The sequence below is a fragment of the Nelumbo nucifera genome, chromosome 5, assembly GCF_055504915.1.
Source record: "Nelumbo nucifera cultivar China Antique chromosome 5, China Antique-T2T, whole genome shotgun sequence".
Taxonomy (NCBI): Eukaryota; Viridiplantae; Streptophyta; class Magnoliopsida; order Proteales; family Nelumbonaceae; genus Nelumbo; species Nelumbo nucifera.
This window is the reverse complement of record NC_142653.1, coordinates 51,693,095-51,716,538: the sequence shown is the minus strand read 5'-3', so window position 1 is coordinate 51,716,538 and position 23,444 is coordinate 51,693,095. Positions and strand designations below refer to the sequence as shown.

General features: G+C 36.2%; 1 protein-coding gene across 3 annotated transcripts in view; it reads right to left on the bottom strand.

Annotated features, from left to right (window-relative positions):
• Positions 1-20,651: 20,651 nt before the first annotated feature.
• The window catches only part of LOC104596695 (septin and tuftelin-interacting protein 1 homolog 1-like), a 39,706-nt gene continuing 36,913 nt past the window's right edge, over positions 20,652-23,444 (bottom strand). For all 3 annotated transcript variants that reach the window (XR_016076579.1, XR_016076580.1, XM_010257948.3), the window contains one exon: positions 20,652-23,413. The gene's annotated coding sequence lies outside the window, so the exon portion shown is untranslated. The remainder of the gene's footprint in view (positions 23,414-23,444) is intronic.

Here is a 23,444-nt window from a genome sequence, read left to right as displayed (position 1 = left end):
TCGTCCAACCGGTTTTGGCTGCCAGGGGGACGGTAGTTGGTTCAGTAAAGGTTGTCTCAATAGGGGGAGGAAAGGGGATGCTTGTGGCAGGAAGGTTTATGGGTGCCACTGCTTGTGGCGCATTCAAGCTGGGGATTCCATCCACCGAAAGGGGGATGGTGAACTGTCCAATGCACACCACGAGAACTTGAAGTTGTTCCCCGGTGGTGTTTGTCTCCGTGCCACGTCCGGCGTTGCTGGAAGAGGCCATGAGTGTTGGGTTTTTTGAAGAAGAAAAGGGGGTATGAGAGTTTGGAGGGAGGCTTTTTTGAAGCGTTTCCCACAAACGGTGCCAATTGATGATGCACAATCCGGCCGGTCCTAACTGTCAACGACCTTGCCTCTGAACTGAGTAGCAGAGAACCTGAAACGGAGGAGATGAGGAAGCTCCGGGGGGAACCCGGTGTAAAGGCTCCGAAGCTTAAGTTAGAATCCTTCAAAGGCAAGGTAAAACCAGATAGCGCAAAGTTTGCATACCTCCTCTTTGGGGGTGGAGAGCCTTTTATAACCACCTCGCGCACTCACTCCTAGACTCCTGTCAAGTCAGGTATGAGTATTTCTGTGCTTCTGCCAGTTTGGGCGTTATCGCCTTTGTTGGGGCAGAACCGTCACTTCTCTTTTTGTCGGAGCCGTCTCTGTAACTGGAGGTAGCGGTGACTGGTGATGGTGGCAGGTGGCCGTTTGAAATGCGGCCGTCAAGCGTCAGATCCCAAGTCAGTCAAGTGCACTACCCCTGGATACGGACTCCTTCGGTGTCAGGTACGGCGTGGTTCGTCCAGTTCAATGCTCCAGAAGCGAAGTGCCTGGAGCGGTGCGTGAGGCGAAGTCTTGAGTTTGGATAAGGGGGGCCCCAAACTGTCATAGGACGAGCCAGTTCGGGTTTCTGTTTTGTGCGACTCAAGGCCAAAGGGAGAGTTCGGGCTCCTCGTAGGGAGTTCGAGCACTAAGTAGGGAGTTCGGGCACCCTGCAGGGAGTTCGGGCTCCTTGCAGGGAGTTCGAGCACTAAGTAGGGAGTTCGGGCACCTTGCAGGGAATTCGGGCTCCTTGCAGGGAGTTCGAGCTCAAGTAGGGAGTTCGGGCACCTTGCAGGGAGTTCGGGCTCCTTGCAGGGAGTTTGAGCACTAAGTAGGGAGTTCGGGCACTTTCTACGGAGTTCGGACCGCTGGTCTCTTCCCTTTGGCGTTTGTACTCTCGGTACGCTGTTTTAAGTGCTGAACTACTTGTTTTTTACCACGTGACATGATTTGCGATGTCGGACCAAATCTTTCTTCGTTACAAACATTCAACAACAATGGCCAAATCTGAATGCAAATAGGTACGTATATCTGAATCTGATTTATTGAACGACTTAGCCGAAATTTAGTTAAATCTTAGTTATTAACAAAATTTTGATATGTCTGAATCATCTTTATTAGATTTGACTTTTCGTTTCCGATTGATTCGTCTTGAAAAAATTTTGGGTAATTGCTTGGACGTCTCCATTCGATTCGTCTCCGAAAATCAATTGCTCTGACGTCCTGGGTTGTTTGAACACCCATCAGTTTTCTCTCTTTGGGATTTTAATTGGAAGAGCTATATTACAGCTAATTGGGTTTTTCAATCAGCTATTCTTCCTTAGCCCTTATAATAACTAATGGGTATTAATCAATGATTGCAGCTGCTAGTTTTCTTTAACTATTTATTTATTTTACTTGGTATAAAGGGGCTTTCCCCATCAAATAATTAATGATTGCCGGCTGCTATTTGTTTATTTTGATTTGGCATAAAGGGGTTTTTTTCCCATCAAAGAAAAGGGTTTAAAATAAAAAGGGAAAGGCGATATTTTAACTGATCGCCGTCAATTGCCTCTTTTTACCCTTGGGTTAGGTTTAAGTATTCAGAAGTTAAAACATAATTTCTCAAGGATCCATTCTCAGTAACACCCTTGGATTTTGTCAGCTTGTTCAAATATTCTAAGAGAACTATATCGAATCAAAACTTGTTATTTCCATCTTGTCAGCCTATTCAATGATTTAGACCCAACTAACTCTATTTCCATTCTTATTGTTTATTTGAAAGATTATTTGTTCTATATTTTATTTCCTTTTGTTAGTTTTGAATTTTATTTCCTTTTTTGATTCATTCATTGGCATTATATTTCTGTTTTATATGCTTAGATGCAAAGTATACATTTAGACTGCATCCTTTATTAAATCTTAGGGACACTTAGTAAATGGATGGCCAAAGTACTTTAAGTTTATGACATGATAACCAAGCGTTCAATCCTTATTTGTTATTTTAAGAACCTTAAAATAGGTTGTGATTACCATTCCTTCTTTATTCTTGTTATGGTTAGCCCAAATGCAACACTTAACATTATGATAAAGATAGAATGAGATAAAGGAGAAAAGTATATGGTGTGTAAGTGAACTTCTTAAGTCCAAAGGAGTAAGAGGAGATCATATACATTCATATATGGAACTTGTTTTGTTTGAGCAATGTTTATTCATTGAAAATGATGATGTGGCTATTTATCTTAGCCCGAAGGAGGGGATAGATAAGCCATAAACATCTAGGGTGATATATTGTCTCCGTGCCAGTCATTAGACGTTCCCTGTTGTATGTGATTAGAGAGATGCTTGATGTATGGACTTTAGATATAAATATACTCCCTTGACATCATGATTGCTTAGTTTTTTTTGAAATAATGAATAGTTTGATGGTTTAAAATTGCAGTTGATGTGAACACCTTTGTTGGACCTAATCAGCCTTACCCTATTGAGCTTCTCACCAATAATAATTATAAGAGATGGAGAGGCCAATTGGAATCCTACTTAGGAATTCGAGAAATAGACTTTTGTCTCATCCAACTTGAGCCATCTGAGTTTGCTCCCAATGCTTCTGAGGCACTTAGAACCAGATATACCACTTGGCACAAAGCAAATAAGCTAGTACTCTTGATAGTTCAAAACACTATCTTTGAACCTCTTAGACCCGGGATTCTCATTTTAAACGCTGCCAAAGATACACTTGACAACATAGAGGCACAGTTTGCTGGATCAACCAAAGCCCTTGCAATAACCTTGTTCACACAATTCTTCACTATTAATTTTGAGTTTGGAATGAATGTTAGAGAGTTCATCTCTAAGATGTCAGGAATTGCCAACTTAGAGATTTGAATATGAAATTAAGTGATGAATTTTTGGTTTATGCTGTTATGTCAAAGTTACCAAAATCCTTTGAGACCTTTGTGGTGAACTTTAATACAAGTGCAGCAAAATGGATTGTCAATGAGATGATAAATCAATGTGTTCTAGAAGAATAAAGGTAGAAAAGACAGAAAATAGAATCTGTTATTTCACCTCCTTGGGTCCTAAAATGAAACCCTTCAAGAAAGGTTCAAAGAAGGACAATGAGGGAAATAAGAAATATAAGAAGGGTAAAAAGGTATTACCCACCAAACAACCTGAACCGAATCCGACTACCATTGAGCCAGCCACTAGTGTTGATAAGGTGATATGTTACTATTGCAAAATGCCTGGACATTTCATAAATGACTGTCAAAAGTTGAAACAGAAGAAAAAGAAACAAGGGATTCCAGAATCTAGGAAGTATTGATGATGGAGAGGAAATACTAATATATACAAGAAATGCACATAAAGTGAAGGCAACTGGCATAGGAACCTTTAGATTAGCCTTAGATATTATATATGTTTTAGATTTATTGGATACTTTATTTGTACCCACTATGAAGCGTAATCTTCTTTCTATTTTTATATTGGATACAGTTGGATATTCCTTTTATTTTGCTTTTGGTACTTTGTCAATCTTACATGATGCAAACATTACTAGTTCAGGTGTTCTTCATAATGGATTATATCTATTAAATTTGAATAGGTCCAATGCATGTTTCCTTGCTAGAAATGATGTTATGTTCATAAATGAAAATGGTAAAAGAAAAATGCAATGTGATGATTCTTCTCTATTATGGCATAGAAGGTTAGGGCACATTTCTAAAGAGAGATTGGAACGACTTGTCAAAGATGATATCTTGTCTGTGCTAGATTTCAGTGACCTTAATGTTTGCATAGATTGTTTGAAAGGAAAAATGACAAGAAAACCCTTTCCTAAGGGTATTAGGTCAAGCTCTCTTTTAGAACTGATTCACTCTAATGTATGTGGCCCTTTTAGGTATGTTGCACGAGGTGGACAAAAAATATTTTGGGACTTTTATTGATGATTACTCAATATTTGGGTACATATACTTGATGGAACACAAGTCTGATGCATTAGAAATGTTCAAAATTTATAAAACTGAAGTTGAAAAGCAATTAGGGAAGTAAATCAAGGCAATAAGATCTGACAGGGGAGGAGAATATGATAGTTTTTATGCTTTTCTTCAAGATAATGAGATTGTTCATTAAACCACAATATTAGGAACTCCGCAATAAAATGGAGTTGTAGAAAGGAAAAATAGGACATTGATAGACATGGTGCGTAGTATGATTGCTGGATCAACCCTACTTGAATCCTTTTGGGCAGAAGCACTCAAAATTGTTGCCTACATATTCAATCGAGTACCAACCAAAGCAGCATTGAAAACTCCATTCAAACTTTGGACTGGTAGGAAACCTAACCAAAATCATCTTCATGTTTGGGACTGTGAAGAGTGGCTAAGATTAACAAACCTGGTTTACCTAAAACTGCTAGTAGGGCAATTAAGTGTGTGTTCGTAGGGTAACCTGAAAGATCTAAGGGTTATTGATTGATTGAATCGTCTAGCCTGAGCAATGCAATTTTTGAGTCTAGAGATGTGGAATTTTTACAAGAGACTTCTACATCACAAGGGAGAGGACAAGTAGAATATTGAAGAACTCTCAGAGTCCAGACCTTCATCTGTTGAATCTATTAATCCTCCTGCAATTCCTAGAGAAGAACCTCAACGCTCCCAAATAGTGAAAATGTCTGTCATATCAGATGATTTTCTTGTGTATTTATCTAGCTCATCTATTGATGATGTCACAAATCCGAATAGATTCTCTGAAGCCCTGACTCATAAAAACTCAAATGATTGGATAATGGCAATGCAAAAAGAAATGAGATCCATGGAACAAAATTTTGTATGGGAATTGGTTGACCTCTTTGTAGGTGCAAAGTCCATTGGTTGTAAGTGGGTTTTTAAGACTAAGCAAGGCTCAAGTGGTCAAATTGAGAAACATAAAACGAGACTCGTAGCCAAGGGCTATACTCAAAAGGAGGGTATTGATTATGATGAGACTTTTTCTCCTGTATCAAGAAATGACTCTTTTATAATATTATTAGCTCTTGTGGCACATTTTGATTATGAATTACATCAAATGGATATAAAAATAGCCTTTTTAAATGGTGATTTAGATTAAACTATTTACATGGACCAACCTGAGGGATTTGTAGCCAAAGGACATGAAAGGCATGTATGCAAGTTGAACAAATCATTGTATGGACTCAAACAAGCTTCTAGGCAGTAGTAACATAAATTTCATGGCATTATCACTGACTTCGGATTTAAGGAGAACACTGCTGACAATTGCATTTACACCAAGACTAGTGGGAGTAACATTATATTTTTAATACTATACGTAGATGATATCCTCTTGGCCTCTAATAATCTAACATTGTTACTTGGCACCAAATCCTTTTTGTCTAGATCTTTTGACATGAAGGATCTTAGAGAAGCCTCATATGTTTTGGACATTCAAATTCAGCGTAATAGACGTATGAGAATGCTAGGATTATCACAAGAAGGGTATATAAAGAAAGTGCTATAAATGCTTGGGATGGCAAATTGTAAGTCTGGTGAATCTCCTATTATAAAAGGAGATAAACTACATAAGGGGCAGTGCCCACAGAATGATTTAGAACACAAAGAAATGGCAAACATTCCATATGCCTCTGTTGTTGGTAGTATCATGTATATCATGAATTGCACCCATCCTAATATTTTCTTTGCTTCTGGTTTGCTTGGCATATTTCAACATAATCCTGGAATAGATCTTGGGAAGACTGCTAAAATGGTTTTAAGATACTTGCAAAGAACTAAACACTTCATGTTAGTTTTCAGCCAAGTAGACCAATTAGAGATTATGAGATATGTTGACTCAGATTTTAAAGGTGATCTTGATACTCAAGTGTCCACTTTATGATACATTTTCACTATTGTTGGTGGTGTTATTTCTTGGAGAAGTCATAAGTAGGAATCTACATCTCTCTCCACAATGGAAGCTGGATATGTCTCATGTTGTGAAGCTGCAAGGCATGCTTCTTAGCTTAAGACCTTTATCATTGATTTGATTGTGGTGGATTCCATTCATAGACCTCTTCAGATTTATTGTAATAACACCGCTGCCATACATTTGACTAAAGAGGCGCATCATCATGTAAGATCAAAGCACATAAAGGTTCAATATCATTATGTTAGAGAAAATGTTGCTGAAAATGAATTAAAGTCTCTTACATGTCCACTGAAGACATGCTAGCTGACCCTTTGACTAAGGGTTTACCTATCAAACCCTCCCAACATCATGTATCCAATATGGGTGTAATAAATGCTAGTGAATTATTTTGGTCAGTGGGAGTGTCATGTTTATTTTATTTAGTTTTGACACTAATATCATTTAATATTCATTGACGATGAAGGCTCATTTGATATTTTATAATTTGTTTAGAAATATATATGTGCACATTTGATTTTTCCAATGGGTTTTAATTGTCCATGTAGATTTTATGGCTTGGGCATTCATGGTGACTGGACATCACCTATTAAGCCCTCACCGGATGAAATGCTTGTTGAAAGTAGCATTCTTGACCACATGGTTTGACATCCAGGTGACATGTGTTTGATCAACTAATTGGCACATGAAATTTAGTGACCATATTTAGAGATACCTTTGATGGCTTACCAAACCACTATTCCCAGTTTTTGTTTTGGCTTGTGGAATATATGCTTATAGATTCTTTGACCATGGAAATGAGTCATTACTGCATAATAGCGTAGGTTTCTCCTTCTTGGGCATGTGTAAGGATATTGAAAGCAAGATTGATTTGATCTTACACTCTCATAACACATGTTGTTTTTTTTGTCTTTATGAGCGTTCACTCGATTTCAAAAAAAAAAAAAAACATTATTTCAACCCAATAGATGTTTTGTTTCAAAACCTTTTTTTTAAACTATGACAAACAGTGGGAGATTGTTAGTATTTGTCAATTTCAATATATATATAAAGTCTCTTCATCATATTATCACTAGATGTATTCATTCATTTGGCATTGTGCCGATAAAGTAAAAAGTGCACGTACGTATTGCAAATTGTTTGGTGTGATTTTATACAAAAGGAGGTTTAGTGGTATATTACGGGATAAGATAAAGATGAGATATGAATTGGTTGAAATAAGATTGAGGTGCAATGCTTGACTTGGACTAGAATGGTGTTCTTTTGAAATAAGACTGAGTTACATTTTCATACACAATATTTATGGTGTTCTTTAAACTTTACAGGACACTAGCAATTAAATTCATGCAATGTATATTAAGGTTTTGATTGGCAAATTTAGGTTTTTGGCATCAATTTCGGTTTAGACTTAAGTCCATATTTAAGGTTGGGAGCCAACTAAGTGGTGACTTAGTTGGTATGTTTTTTGGTTTGTTCTAACATGGATACAAATTCGGTTCCCTCTACCACCAACTTTGGGGAATGGATTATTAGTATGGTGTTGTACATTTCAAATAGCCCCCATGGGGGATTTAGGCAGAAGTTAGGTTTTGACTTTTGGTTGGCAAATTTAGATTTTGTCTTGAATTTTGCTTTAGGCTAATCTATATATAGAGTTGGGCACATATTAGGTTTTGGTGGACAAATTTAGGTTTTTGGCATCAATTTGGGTTTGGGCTAAGAGAGAGAGATAGAGAGATTGGTTTCAGATTTGGATTTTGCAATTTTCATTTGATTAATAATCGGATTGGTTTCAGATTTGACTCCATTTGATCCAATTAGAATCCGAATCCTATTATACTATAATATTTATTGATTTAAATATATAATTTTATATAACTATATTAAAAATTATAAAAATATTATATTATATATGAGTTTATATATATAATAAATTCAGTATGTATATTTATATTAATTTATTATATAAAAATTGAAAAGTAATTAAGATTTTAGTTTTTTGTATTTTAAAAAGTTAAAGCAGAATTGGATTAAGGTTGTGTTCGATAGCACTGAATACACCACCAAATGCCAAAAAAACTTGCTTTTTTAGCGCTTGATGGTGTTTGGCTGCACATCTGAATAGAGAAACCGAAATCTGAAAATTCCTCCAATTTATTCAGAGGTAGCGCATGAATTTTTTGTTATAGTGGCGCCCATGTGAGAATTAGAAAAACCCAAAATTATCCTGCACCTTAAATCATCCCAAACACACACAAACCCTTCTTTCTTCTAACAACCGTTCTCTGACTCCACAGCAGTAGTGCCGACAATCTTCATCACACAGAGGTGAGGTTCTTTTGTTTTATTTTTACACCACTGTTCTTCTCTCATTCTCCCATCCCCTTTTTTTGTTTTCGTTTTCCATTGTTTCCCATGGTTATTGTTTTACAAATGATATTGAAGACAAACACGTTTTCTTCAACCTTATTCAACAAAGGTGCGTTTTTCCGTGTACAATCTTGGATTTTGATTTTTATTTTGTCACTTCTTAGAAATCAGTGCTGGATTTTTATGTTTATTACCATTATTGTTTTATTTTTTACATTTTTTTGTATTTATAATAGATTTTTCTATTTTATCATTTTTACATTATTTTTATTTTTTATTGATTTTTATCATATTTTCTATCTTGTATTCTTGTTGTAATATTTTATAATATCTTATTACTTTAATCGCTTTAATTTACTTTTATTTACATAATGACTTTAAGGGTAAATTTGTAAAATGTAAAATTCTCAAACGTTACAACATTCAAATTAGTGAACAACCTCGCTATATTCAGATGTCTGCAAAAACAGAAAAGCAAAATTTCCTCTAAATGCTTTCAGAATTTTTTAGGATTTTTTTTTTTTCTTTTCAGACTTCAAATCTACGGAACACCACCTAAATCCGAATACAATCCGAATTTGATCCGGTTACAGCCCTACAAGGAAACTCTGTCCACTAAACCCACTTTATACATTAAAACCGTTCTTGACGAAACCTAAACCTATTCCGCATGTAATCCTGATTTACTCCTCACAAGATGACAACATGCAACTATGCAATTACTGGATATGTTTTCAATGTGTGGTTACAACATCTGTTGTGAGGTTGGTGTGAGGAACAAATCCAGTCTCATCCCTACAGTTTAGAGTGAGATTTGTTATACTGTCAGCATACATCGTTGGCTTCTCTGTTACATTAATGACTGATTTTGGATAGGACTGTCAATTAGTTGGGTCTGGTTGTTTGAGTTAGGATTCACTCCTCACAATGTGTTGCAGCCACACACTACGAACGTCTCCTGTTTTCATTCATGGGGAGATGCTCCCAATGTGCGGCTACAAGGTGGTGTGAGGAAGATTCTGTGAGAAATCTGGATTTGTTAATTTTGGTTCAGGATAGGGTGTACCAGTCTGAACTGATCATTAATTGGATTAGATCCATTCAAATCAAAATCAATTGAAACGGATTACAACGGACCAATAAGATAAATGAATTGGACAATTCCAAACTTAATGATGCAAAGTATTTATTGGATTGGATTTGATCCATCTGTAATGGATTTATATTAAATTGGGTTGGATTGGACCAATAACCGATCCATTGATAGTAGATAAGAATACTGGTATCAATGGACCAGGCTTGCATTAGAACCAATCCAAATTAAAACCAATTTGAACAAATTGAACGGTCTGAACAATGAATTAAACTGGTCCAAAATGGTCTGAAGTATTGATCAGATTGGATTGGACCTGGTCCATCTATAATGGATTCATATTGGATCGAATTGGATAGTACCAAATCCAGTCCAATTGACACTCCTAGTAAATACTAGCAGCAGGCGGCAGCTTGCTACCTTAAGTTGGTTTTGGTAGGATGTTGTTTGTGAAAAACTGGTCCTACTTGTTACGTATACGTTCATGCATGCAATGATGGCTGCCCATGTGACCCTAAAACCATATGGTTGCAATTGTTTCTATGTCCTCTAGGCCATTTTCCCCTCCTTCCCTGATCTTTATGAAATTGTGAGTAGACCCCCTCTATTAGAATCCTCTAAAAAGAGGCATAAAAATATCAATACCCATACTATTATTATTGAGGTTGGTTTCTACAGAAAAAAAAAAAAAAAACACAAAATTACGAAAAAAAAAGAAAGAATTTAAAGTTGTACTTTTACCTTTAAGCGATTAAAATGAAGGGCAAATTCAAAAAATAAATCAACTTCAGAAAAAAATGGAAGGGTCTTGGATAGGGATCCATATGCAGAGAAAACTTGGAAAATAAACATTTTTGACAAAATAATTGCACCAGTATTTATGCCTTTAAATTCAAGCCTCTTTTTAGAGAATTCTAATTAAGGGGGTTACTTACAATTACGTCAGAAAGTTCTGGAGAGATGATTGCAATTACCAAAGTTTAAGGGATAATGTTTCAGTAATTTATCCAAAAAAATCCCTCTCCTTTTATGTTGATAATTAGATTCGTTTGGAGCTGGACGAGAGAAGCAGCAGAGTTCTGGGTCTTTTACTGAACCGAGGAATTCATCTTTGGAAGAAACATATTTCTTTTGCCAATTCATAAAGGAAAACGTAATTTGTAATGAAAAAAAAAAAAAGATAATAAAAGAATCGGTTTTGAAGGTTTCTGGTACTACTAGTATGTCTGGTTATTAATTACAGACTTGGGTTGTTGGTAAGGGTGTCAATGGACCGGTTTTGGATTGGACCCTGTTCAGTTTAAAATCAATTTAGAATTAGAAGGACCAATAAGATATATTGAATTGGACTAATCCGGTCTAAAATATTTATTAGATTGGATTGGACCTGGTCTGTTCATAACAAATTTACATTGAATTGAATTGGATTAAGCCAATATCTGGTTCATTGATATAAGATAAGAATATATGTGTCAATGGACTAGGTTTAGGTTAAAACTAATCTAAATCAAAATGAATTTGAACAAATTGAATGGTCCAGACATTGAATTGGACCAATTCAAATTTATTCAAAAACTTTATTAAATTGGATTGGACCTGGTTCATTTATAATGGACTCACATTGGACTGGATCAGATTGGACCAAATCCAGTCCAACTGACACTCCTGGTTGTTGGGACCTATTCAGGAATTGTCTCCCTACATCACAATATTTGAATGGCAATCATGGTTCACTTTTTTCTTCTATCTGAGTTTACCCAATAAAGGGCTTTTAGACACACAATTAGATTTGAGGAAATATACATTTATTAATTATAGCATGTTCTACTTGAGTGGGTTATCAAGAACCAAGATGGACAGAAACTAATGATATTATACATTTATGACCCCTTTCCCTACAACCTTTTGCCTTTCTATTATAAAGGTACCCTACAAATATAATATTTCTAGGCTCCAACCAACTAAAAAACATTATTCTTGCATCTTTTAGTTTTAGACCCTATATGGCTTTCAAGTTTCAAGTGAGTTGAGTTGTTTAATTCAATGATTTTGTGTTGAATTGGACGGCCACACGTCTAATGACCACTGTCAAACTTTACTCTAGTTTATATAAGATAATGGCCAAATTAAGGGACCATGTTAAGGAAGAGGTGGAATAATGTCGGTTTGCTTCCCTCCATAGAATAGGACCTGTGCCCTAAAAAGAAGGACATCCCCTCTCAACTCTCAAGCTCCTGGGGCTTTATCGCCTTTGTTAGATTATCCTCTCCCTTTTGTTTCCCTCTCAATGTTAGATTAAAGCCAACCACTAAAAGGAATAAGACTTGTCAAAGTTTTATTTTTTCATCAAATAGATTAAGCTAGAGGGCCTTTAACTGGATCAACTGAGAGACACTAATGATTGTGGCCTGTGATTCTCTTCTTTTTCTACATTTCATTGGATCAGTGATCAGAACTAAGCCTTTAAATAGTAAGCCACCTGGTTCAAACTATAAACTCTAAAGACATTTTCTTGGGTAAATTACAAAGACCCCCTTGTATTATAGGGTCTGTGACAAAGAAAGACCCCCTGTACTTTGTTTTATGACAAAAACCCCCCTGTACTATGACCATGAGACAAAGACCCCCTTTGACCGTTAAGTCAGATGATGGAATGCGTTAAATTACTAAAATACTCCACTAAACTTTTCTATTTTCTCTTTTTTGCCCTTTTTCTCTTAAAACCTATTTAACCTATTGTTTTCCCTTTCTTCTCTTCTTTTCCCCTCCCTCACCGTCCTCTCTCATTCTTTCCCTCTCCCAACTCTCCGAGACGAAAGGACGAAGGAATTGATCTCCACTATCTTCAACTCTCATTCATAAACAGTTTTGCTTCGCCAATTAGAGAATTAATCTCCACTATCTTCAACCCTGTTCTTTTACTCAAAATGTAACGAGCAGGATAATATCCAATAAAACATTAACTGTTATTTCTCTCTGCATTTTCAGGGTTAGGAAGCCAACTATGAACTTGTGCTAATATGGCATCCGCTCTTTCTACCCAGGTTTGCATTACCGGCCAGTTGGCTTCCTCTCCTCTCATTTGAGCTTCACTCAATAGTTGTAGTGCATGATCTCTCCTCAAAATTAAGATTTTTGTGAGTTCATTAAGGTTGTTGACGTTCCTTCTATAATGGAAAATATAACCAATCTGCTTCTCGACAGACATTAGTACGCACTTTACCACTTCCATAAGGGGAGTTAGCAAGATTTCCAACAAACTCATTTTGGATTTTGGATTTGGAATAGGAGAAACAATATAATTTCAAAAAAAAGGAAAAATACAAAGAGTTGATTTTTTTCCCTTTTCATGAACCAAATAACAACAAAAATTTATCTAAAACTAAAGCACCAGAGCTTGTCTATGTATTGGAAATGATGGTAACAGGGTACTCATCTTAATGAATTCGCTCTCTAGTTGTAGAATGATGTATTTATCGGTAGGAAGTAATGATCCACCACCTGCAGATCCTCTGATCCGACCAAACTATTGATGTTTTGCGTGACTGCTCGTTTGCCCTCTTAAATTCAACAATGGGTGTGTTGAAGCTTTGAAGTTTGAAGGATGGATGTGTTAAACCATTAATGGCCACCAACTCTACTACAGTCGTACCATACGTTGCTTCGATGCAGCTTAAGCTCTTCCCTACATGCACTAAATATGACAAGTAAACTGCCGTAATGCCATTACTAGTGTTATTGAAGCATGTGCACGGCAACGGAATTATAAGGCTCTGACCACTCCACAGTCATCCTTGGCCATCAACCCCATTAACGCTCCTGATTTGCTCTACACTAGCCGGCCCACCATAACTAATCGATATAGACTCGATTGTGTCTACATCTCAAACCGTATAAGATGTCAATATGAAACAACGGATGCCATCCACGCAGGAGCACGAAATGGGTATTCTGATGAGAGAATTTTTGGGGAGGATTTGGTTCCCAAGGAATGACATTGTTGGATCAAGCAAGTTTGAGCCTAAGATGTCGATTACATTTACTTGGAACCTAGATGCAGTCTCTGAGAGCTTGGAGTCCCAAGGGAGGAGAGAGGAGAGTAGAGAGGTATAGGAGTCAGAGGACTTACATGGTTCAATCACAAATTTTGCACAAGTTCTGGGAGGGAAGACAAGGAAGAGGGAGATGAGTAGAATAGCAAGTGGTTGCACTAAAGTTCCCATCTTATGATCTCGTATCAGTGAGTATCTCTCCTCTCTATAACTATAATTTTGTAAATGGTTCCACAGAAGAGAAGCAATGAAGAGATGTATTATGTTCATTGGTTTCCAGAGGCTCCACAAGGCGTTAGAACGTCGTCCCCAGCTCAATGGAGAAAGAGATTGGGATTGAATTAAATGGGTTCAATCCCGACGCTGTTAAGGGGAAGGGCAAGAAGAGAGATCGGGGGAGAATGAGGAGAGAGAGGGAGAGAGAAATGTGAAGGAACAGAAGGGTAGTATTGGAAGGTTAGGGAAGATGAACAATATTTCTCTCATCTAATTGTTACAAGGGTAGTATGGGGATTAAAAAATATTGTAACGGCTTTTTTGAACAGAAGGCTAACGAAAGGGGGTCTTTGTCTCACGGTCATAGTATGGGGGGGTCTTTGTCGCAAAACAAAATACAGGGAGGTCTTTGTCACAGACCCCATAGTACAGGGGGGTCTTTATAATTTACCCTTTTTTTTAATGTAAGGAATAGAATTCCCAACTTTTGTATTCCTCCTGTTTCTCTGTTCGACACTGTCAAATGGACCATGTGAATTAAAAATAACAAATTTATCTGTCAACCATGGAAAACAGAATCCTTGGGCAAAAATCCAATCATTCCATCACCCATCATTCCAGATACAATCTGGGCTACCCAAACTTGAAAAAGAAAGCCTCTAACTTTCCAATCTACCCAATTAAGGGCCCGTTTGGGAGGGCCGGATTCAATGTTGATTGAACTGTGTTGACTGAGCCGCTTTGGATAAACTGCCGAAAATAACTTCACCGAGAAATTGATTTCTCTGCTCATATAAGCGTAATTTTGGCTTTCCGAGTTTTCACACTCCACTGATTTCACTGGGCTTTCCTTATTTTTCACCAAACACTACTTTTAGGCTTTTTGGCTGGGCCAGTCTCATAAAGACAGAAGCCATTCTGTGAAAGCCCTCCCAAGTCCCAAGTGACCATTTGAGAGGGTTGTGGCTTCTGACTTTCAGAGGTAAGCCCTACAGTGACAATCTATAAACTATGTTTGGTGCAAAATATAAAGAGCCTAAATTGACTCTATTTAATCATTTGAAGGGATGTCCAATGTCCACTTCAACCTATTTAGATAGCTTACCCAGAATACTTTGGTGCAGATGAATCAGCTTAACTGAGCCGAATCAGCCCTCCCAAACGGGCTCCTACTATTTGCTGGACATAAAAGTTAGTTTGGCCAAGATAATTGAATAGATTATCTCTTTCCTTGGCATAAGTGTCGCTTACACACCATTTCTTCTCAATCCCATGTGCCACCAACACAGGCTGTTAATAGTCCATCCACAAAATATAATTGGAAACTAAAAAATTTGGTTAGCTCCAGTCAATTGTGGGACAAAGATGTTTGAGACATGCAAAATGATTGTTGGTTGATAAATTGCATTAATAAATTTTCCCCATTATTCTTAGTTATATCATGGTTCTTTAATTATCGTTGATTTAAATGGTCAGACCATTCAGACCAAACACTATTCAGGCAACTGATTCTGTTTCACCCATGATCTGGAATTTTATCAAAATTGTCGACTTGATTAGCAATTTGCAGACCTAAGTGATTGAATCATCAATCCATTCAACCTGAACAACAATTTTTAGTCGTTTTATTTTTATTAATTTTTATTTTTTTAAATTACAATAAACCATCCATTTAGACTGGACCGTTGAACTATTGACCCAAAAACCGATGGTCAAAGCGGTTTTAATTCTGAATCGGTTTTTAAAATATTGAGTTACATGCATGACCCCTTAGATCTTCTGGTGGCAATGCAATGTATATCAAGTATTTGATATCAACCCTAAATATCTTCCATACCATTTTTCTTTATTTTATATTAATTTGTTAAGTTATTAGTTGATTTAGTTAAGGGGCTGTCAGCTGGATAATGGCTAAAATGACTTAACTAAATCGACAAGTTATCAAGGAAGCTATGATCTCCTTGGCTGGAGCTGAAATAGGGTTGATTACTATATCCTTAAATATTTTATTATTTAATTATTTTATTCATTAAAACAAAAAGACTACAGTAATTTGCAGCCCTCGAAACCAATAAAGGCTTGCACAAGCTTCTAGAGTATCAAAGGACTCCACGCACCATAGAAAGTGAGTTTCCACATCAAACTAATCACCACACACAATCACAAACTTGCTAAATTCAACACACATACTTGTACTTACGTGTAGGGCTGCGGAAAAGAGGAACTTAATACACCATCACAAACACCTTAAACCGACCAACTCAATGCACTAAAGCCTCTTTTCCTACGGGACAACTAGGCCTTTTTCAGTCCCTTTAGCAACTTGTCATGAAAAGAAGTTCTCAACTCCTAGGGCACAAAATAGAGGCATGAATAGTAATCCATAAGTTCATAGCTCTACTACCATGTTATTATTTGTAAATAAAGTAGAAAAATAAAGAGAAAAAGGAAGAAAAAAGTTAGGAAAGTTGTATTGCACAATTGAAAGCAAAGAGAAAGTAGGAAGAAGAAGAAAAGTGGGTTTCAAGGAAGGAATACAAACAGTATATCCCTTCTTCTTGACCTGCACTATAGTTCATTAAACATGTAGAGGCATGAATAGTAATCCATAAGTTTATAGCTCTACTACCATGTTATTATTTGTAAATAAAGTAGAAAAATAAAGAGAAAAAGGAAGAAAGAAGTTAGGAAAGTTGTATTGCACAATTGAAAGCAAAGAGAAAGTAGGAAGAAGAAGAAAAGTGGGTTTCAAGGAAGGAATACAAACAGTATATCCCTTCTTCTTGACCTGCACTATAGTTCATTAAACATGTAAAAATTACAAAAATGCCCCTATTAAGTGATTTTTAACAAGGGAATACCATATTACATCAAATAACTAAAATTCCCTTGTATGCAAACATTTCAACAACACTAAAATAGAGGGATATTATGTGGAATAAGATTGATGCTTTGCATAAGAATAAACCTAGGACATTGCAGATTTACCTAAGGGGAACGAAACAGTTAGTTGTAAGTAGGTATACACTATCAGGTACCATGTTGACAATACTATGAAAAGTATAAGGTCCATTTAGTAGCTAAAGAGTACATTCAAATGTATGGAATTGACTATTTGGAGACCTTTGCTCCTATAACAAAAATGACCTTAGTTCGGGTTCTTTTATCCTTGGTAGCTAGTTTTGACTGGGCCCTGTATTAGTTTGATGTCAAGAATGGTTTCTTAAATGAAGAACTACATGAGGAAGTTTATGTCTCTTATCTCCAAACTTGTATGGGAAAGAGATGCAAGGGAAGGTGTAAAAATTAAAAAAAAAAAAAATCCCTTTATGGACTCAAATAGTCCCCCATAGCTTGGTTTGAAAGGTTTTGGGCTGCCCCTATCACTTTTGGATAAACACAAACTTAGTCTAATTATACCCTCTTTGTCAAGAGGAGAGACTCTTTGGTGACCTTTCTAATTGTTTATGTTATTAATATTGTGGTTACTAGTAATGATGTCCAAAAAATTCATAGCCTCAAGAAGTTTCTCAACATTGAATTTCAAATTAATGATTTAGGGGAGTTAAGGTATTTTTAGGGGATAGAATTTGCTTTGTCAAAGGGAATTATATTCATTTGTCAAGAAAAGTATGCCTTTGATCTTCTTATCAAGACTGGAAAACTTAGGCCCTGTTTGCTTTTTGGTAAGTTACTTACCTGGGTAAGTTTTCTCTGGAAAACACTTACCCAAGTAAGTGTATTTACCAATGTTCTTTTATTTCCCAAGTAAAAAAAAAGGAAATAACCATTTTAGCCATAAAAATCCATTATTAAAATGGGCGTTTTTGTCCCATTCAAGTGTTGGAAACTTTCTCCCTGGTGGGAAAGTTATTTATCCACCTAGGAGATGGGTATCACTTACCCTACACAGGAAAATAAACTTTCCCTGATCCCCACATTAATCGGAAAAAAGAACATGGGATTCTTGGTCAATGGGAACCAAAAGTCCAATGACTAATTTTCTCCCCTCTCAAAATCCAAAAAAAAGAATGCCCCCTTAGAGTCAAACCTACTTCTACACCTATAAATTTAAATCACAAGCTCTTAACTACTGATGGTGAATTATTGACTAATAAGGGAGTGTTCTAGAGACTGTTGAGAATTTATCAAGGTTTTAAAACCGTTGTTGACCAAAATAGTTGAACTGCTTGACTCAGGAACCGGTCAAGGTAGCAGTTTTGTTTCACCCTTGAACCGGTTTTCTTAAAAAACCATTAAACTAGTCAAATAACCATTGACCTGGACGGTTGAACCATCAAATTGTTCAACACGGGTGACAGTTCATGGGTTTCTAAACTTGAAATAAACTTAAAAAAAAAATTGCAAAAATAAATTTTTCCCCGAACTCTCGATAGACCCATTTGACAAATTAGGGATTTTTCTCATTTTCTTTCTTCCTCTTAAAGTCTACAACAGTTCATTTCTCTCCTCCAACTCTTTTCATGTTCTTCAATGTTAATCTTCTTCGAGATTTGATTAGTTGTGGTATGCTTGCAGCGACAACATTTTTTGGTGGCAGCAAACAAAATCGGCAACATGCAACCACTGATCGGGGTTTTCTTTAAGCAAGAACCTCTGGATAGTAGCAAAGAGGTACAAAACCAGTAGGTCCTTGCAGGTTGCAGTAGGAGGTTTAGGTAAAAGAGTGACCTTTGGGCAGCAGTAAACTTGTGTCAAAGCCACCTAGGGTTGATACTTGGGTTGCAGCGGCAACCTTCAGTTTTAGAGTTTCAATTTGCAACAAAGATTTCTTAAAAAGGTGGTTCTTTCTTCCTTTGACTTCTTTGGTTCTCCCAATTTTTCTTTTTTAATTTCAAAATGCCCAATCTTAACTGCACCTTCCATTGATTATTCTCAACAAAGATTTTCCTCTTTCACTTTTCACTCTTGATGATCACCTTTCGTTCACTAACAAAAGGATTTTCAGTCTATAATAGAGAGTTTTCTATATGTAATAGTCTAATGTCTAATAGAGAGGTTTTCAATTTCAAACAGGTTGAACTATTCAATCCAAACGGTTGAACTATTGACCTAGAAACTAGAGGTTATAATGAATTCATTTCTGGGTCAGTTTTTAAAACCTTGGAAGTTAATGTACATTTTCATCACTTGGTTGGATATTTCCTATGAAGTAAGTGTAATCAGTCAATTCATGCATACTCTCTTAGAGATATTCATATGGTGGCTGTTAAAAGATTATTGTGTTACTTGAAGGGAACTCCAAGGAAATATATTTTTTTTGCCAAACATGGACATAAAGTTGGAGGTATATACAAATGCAGATTGGGTCAATTGTATTGATGGCAAAATATCCACCTCAAGTTCAAGTTACAATGCTATGGCTGTAGGAAACATTGTTCCATAGAGGAGTAAGAAGTAGCCAGTGATGGCTAGATCTTCTACTAAGGCAGAGTATAAGACAATGACTCATAGAATATCAGAGCTATTATGAGTTTATGACTTAGATCTCTTTTAGAAGAATTGGCCATTGATTATGAAAAGCTGATGATGCTATATTGTGACAATCAAGTAGCCATCAACATTATTCATAACCCTATTCAACATGTTAGAACAATGCATATTGAGATGGACAGACAGTTCATATGGGAGAGAGTTGCTTCAAGAAAAGTTTGTTTTTCATTTGTTGTTTTTGAAGAACAAATAGATGATACTTGTGTCAAAGCTAATGATGTTATATTGTGACAATCAAGTAGCCATCAACATTATTCATAACCCTATTCAACATGTCAGAACAATGCATATTGAGATGGACAGACATTTCATATGGGAGAGAGTTGCTTCAAGAAAAGTTTGTTTTTCATTTGTTGTTTTTGAAGAACAAATAGATGATGTCCTGACCAAGGGAGTTCCAAAAGGAAAGATATTACATCATATAAACAAGTTAGGCATGATTGATATTTATGCTCAATTTGGGGGAGAGTGTAGAGAAACTTGGTTGGATGGGCCCTAGTATCTTTTTATTTCTTATATTTATGTTAATGGGCCTTATCCGTATGGGCTTATTAACTATTTCTTTCATTCCTTTATGCCATGTTATGAGCTAGCAGCTAGGGGTGTCAATTGGACCGGATTTGGGCGAAATCAATCCAAACATATGTCCATTTACAAATAGACTGGACCAAATCCAGCCCAAATCCATACAAACGAGATCTAATTGAGTCCAACTGAAATGCAAATGGACCAGATAGGACCCAATTCAGTCCAAACAAAATAAAACTTCAAAAATTACATAAAAACAAAGAAAATTAAAAAAATGCAGAAATATATTAAAATTTTCACAAAAAATCTAAAAATTTGCCTTCCTCATTTTGTTTTTCATCTTTTCTAATCAAATGTCTCATACATGATGCAATGATGCATGGAACCTTTAACACTGAATGTTTTCTGCTCTTTGATTGACCATACAACTACTAACTGAAACAAAAAATGAAACACCACGATATGCAGCCAAAAAAATATCTAAATGTGGGGCCTACAAATTTTTGAAGCTCAAATGGACTTTGTTAAACTTATGTGGATCACTCTATAGTTTCAGAACAGAACATGCAATTGAATAGACTTGAATAGCAGCAAACTATAAAGAACCAGCAGTTGTACATGCATGACCTTATCCATTAAACTTAAGGATGGACTCTATTCTATGATTTTTTTTTTTTAATTAAGACTTGCAAAAAGGGTATTTTACAAGACTAAGATTTTCCTTAGGATACATGCTGCAATCATGCCCATCAATACAAACCATCCAATCGATGGGTCAGTTATGAAAATTCACCATGAATCAACCTAATCAATTGACCCTTCTGTGAGGCAACTGATTGTACTAGAAATCCTTCTTTACACACCATACTCATTAGTTCAACAAACATCATGCCGGACTCAAGCTCCTCAAAAACCTTCGATGCAAACATGTAACCTCTACAACCACCTTCCAGGAAACAAATATCCTGTCTGCTCTTGCTTCTAAACTCCCAGCTGATTTTCCTACACAGGAGACATCATATGTTATTAGATGACTTGAGCTTTTCTTTCTTCTTTTATCCACTGATCAATAACTAGACAACTTGAAGGAAAAACACAAATTGAACTATTTCTCAAAATATATGGAATTATATCATGAGTGAGAAACATGCTAATTCCACTAATACTAAAGAATTGCAACAAAATATAAACATAAGCACATAGGCACAACAAAGTGAAAAAGCAAAACTGCATATCTAAAACGTTGTAACCAAAGTAGTTGAGAGACCTTGACATATCAGGCCTCACATGCCAACGATGGCAGAGCAAAATTAACTATGTTAGATAGCCAGAGAAACATGCCAGTTGCCACAACTCACAAGTCACAATTGAATGGCTAAAAGGTCACATAACCCCACAACTAAACATCCACCAAGAACCAACACCTGTTGCAATCTGTACTGTGAGGTTCTGGCACCAATGAGCAATGGACCAGAAGTAAGACAGAAAAGGTATAGAAAGGAAAGCTAGCTGCTATTGCTCCAAGATAATTTCCAAGGGCAAAGTTCATTGGGCTTGGGGAGTTCCATGGTTAATCAAGAAGTGAAAGACAAAAACAAACAAGATGATTAGGTGATCATGTCTATCAGAATTTTGGGTCAAGATAAATATGGAAGGAGGATGCAAAAGCAAGGGCATTCATAGAGAAGCATCAAACTGACCGTCAGTGACAGATTAACAAGGTTAGCCAAAGTAGGATTTGTGTTGCCTATAGCAATAGAATAGGTGTTGATTCAGTAATTAGAAAAATTATTAAATTATACCAGAATGTTTGCAATAAGAAGGGCAATTCAAATGGATGAAAAGCTTGAAATCCATTGATACCAAAGCATCTTGTGGGAATCTTGCTAAACATCATGTAATCTAACAAAGAAACATTATGTGCCAGCCACCTAATTCGCAGTGGCAAAAAACTGGAAGATGACCTAAATATCCAGAGAGAAGGCAGCATGAAGTACTACAAAGTGGCCATTGACAATCCAACAGGTCATATTTGGATTGGTAATACGTACTCCAATCCTAATCACTTTCTCCAGGTGGAATACCAGTAATAAATTCAGATTATAATAGAGTGTTCAGATAATAATAAGCGTTCAGATATTGCAGTCTTCATAGAAAGCATCATAAATACACAGGAAACCCAAGCAACACAACACTTCATGCTTATTCACAGCTTGAGGCAATCTTATCAATCCTTCAAAGCTCACTGAACACACTACCTCAAATAGAAAGCATTAACCAAAATTATTTTTACCAGTCTAAGGTGAGACAAATGTGTTTCTGAAGCATGCTAAAGCTACAAAAGGGTGTGCAATGTGCTTATTAAATTTTAACAATTGAAGCATGTTAAAGTTACAAGGATATGAATTAATAAACCCTCAACTGCTCTCATCATTAGAAAGATGAATTTTGTCTTCTAAGCATTTCCTATTAAATATCATTATCATTAATATTTATAAATGTATTTAGCTTTCAAAAATGGCATAAAAATTGCTGAAAGAAATAGCAAAGATGTAGGATTTCAGTAGACACTTCACAACTTAGCAATCCTAGATGATGATGATGATGATAATGATGAATGAGGCCTTCTATAGTTCACTAGTCCTTCACAGGACAATCTCCACTCTCTAGGAAGCATCCAATTCAGTTGAATCCTGCATCCCCAAAGGAAAACCAAGGGTTAATGGGTTCTTTTTGACCTCCTTGCAGGGTTGTTAGATCTTAGCAGATCCGTATAGCAGCCAGTTGTTGCCCTGATTTTTGTTGGGAACCATCTTTAATCGATGTAGATTTGCAAATTCCAAGGTCTATTTTTACCTCCTTTACCAATTAACCGGTTCTGAATAAACATGTAATAGCTCTATTCTCTTCCCACTTTCCCACTATCAAACTAGCCATGTTTCCTACATAACCAATCAAATACACTTACAGAAGATGCAAGAACAAAACCAATAATTGTTAACTTGTAAAGAGTAGTAATAACAATCATTATCATTAATATTCATGCAGTTCTGTTACTTATCATCCATATCTATGGCTAACAGAGAATAATTATTGCATGAAGTCTTTCAACTCATTGTAATGGTAAAATCTTGGGATGACAAGCATGGGAACACAGGTTTTAGTCTCAGAGCTGCCACTTTGCGGAAAAAAAAAAAAAAAATCAAAAGCTGGGTCTGTATCGAGTCCACCCCTTCCAAGATCCCATACAGCTGGGACTAACATTCAGTAATGGGTTTTACTTTCAAGAAGAAATACCACCAGCAAATGAACTCCAGTATATGAGAAGCAATGCTCATCCACTTGATAGCTCAAGATTCTTCCTATCAGATTGGCCAATCACATCAGCAATCCTTTTCAAGAAATCATAACCCTAAATATATTCAAACAAAAGTAACTTGCAT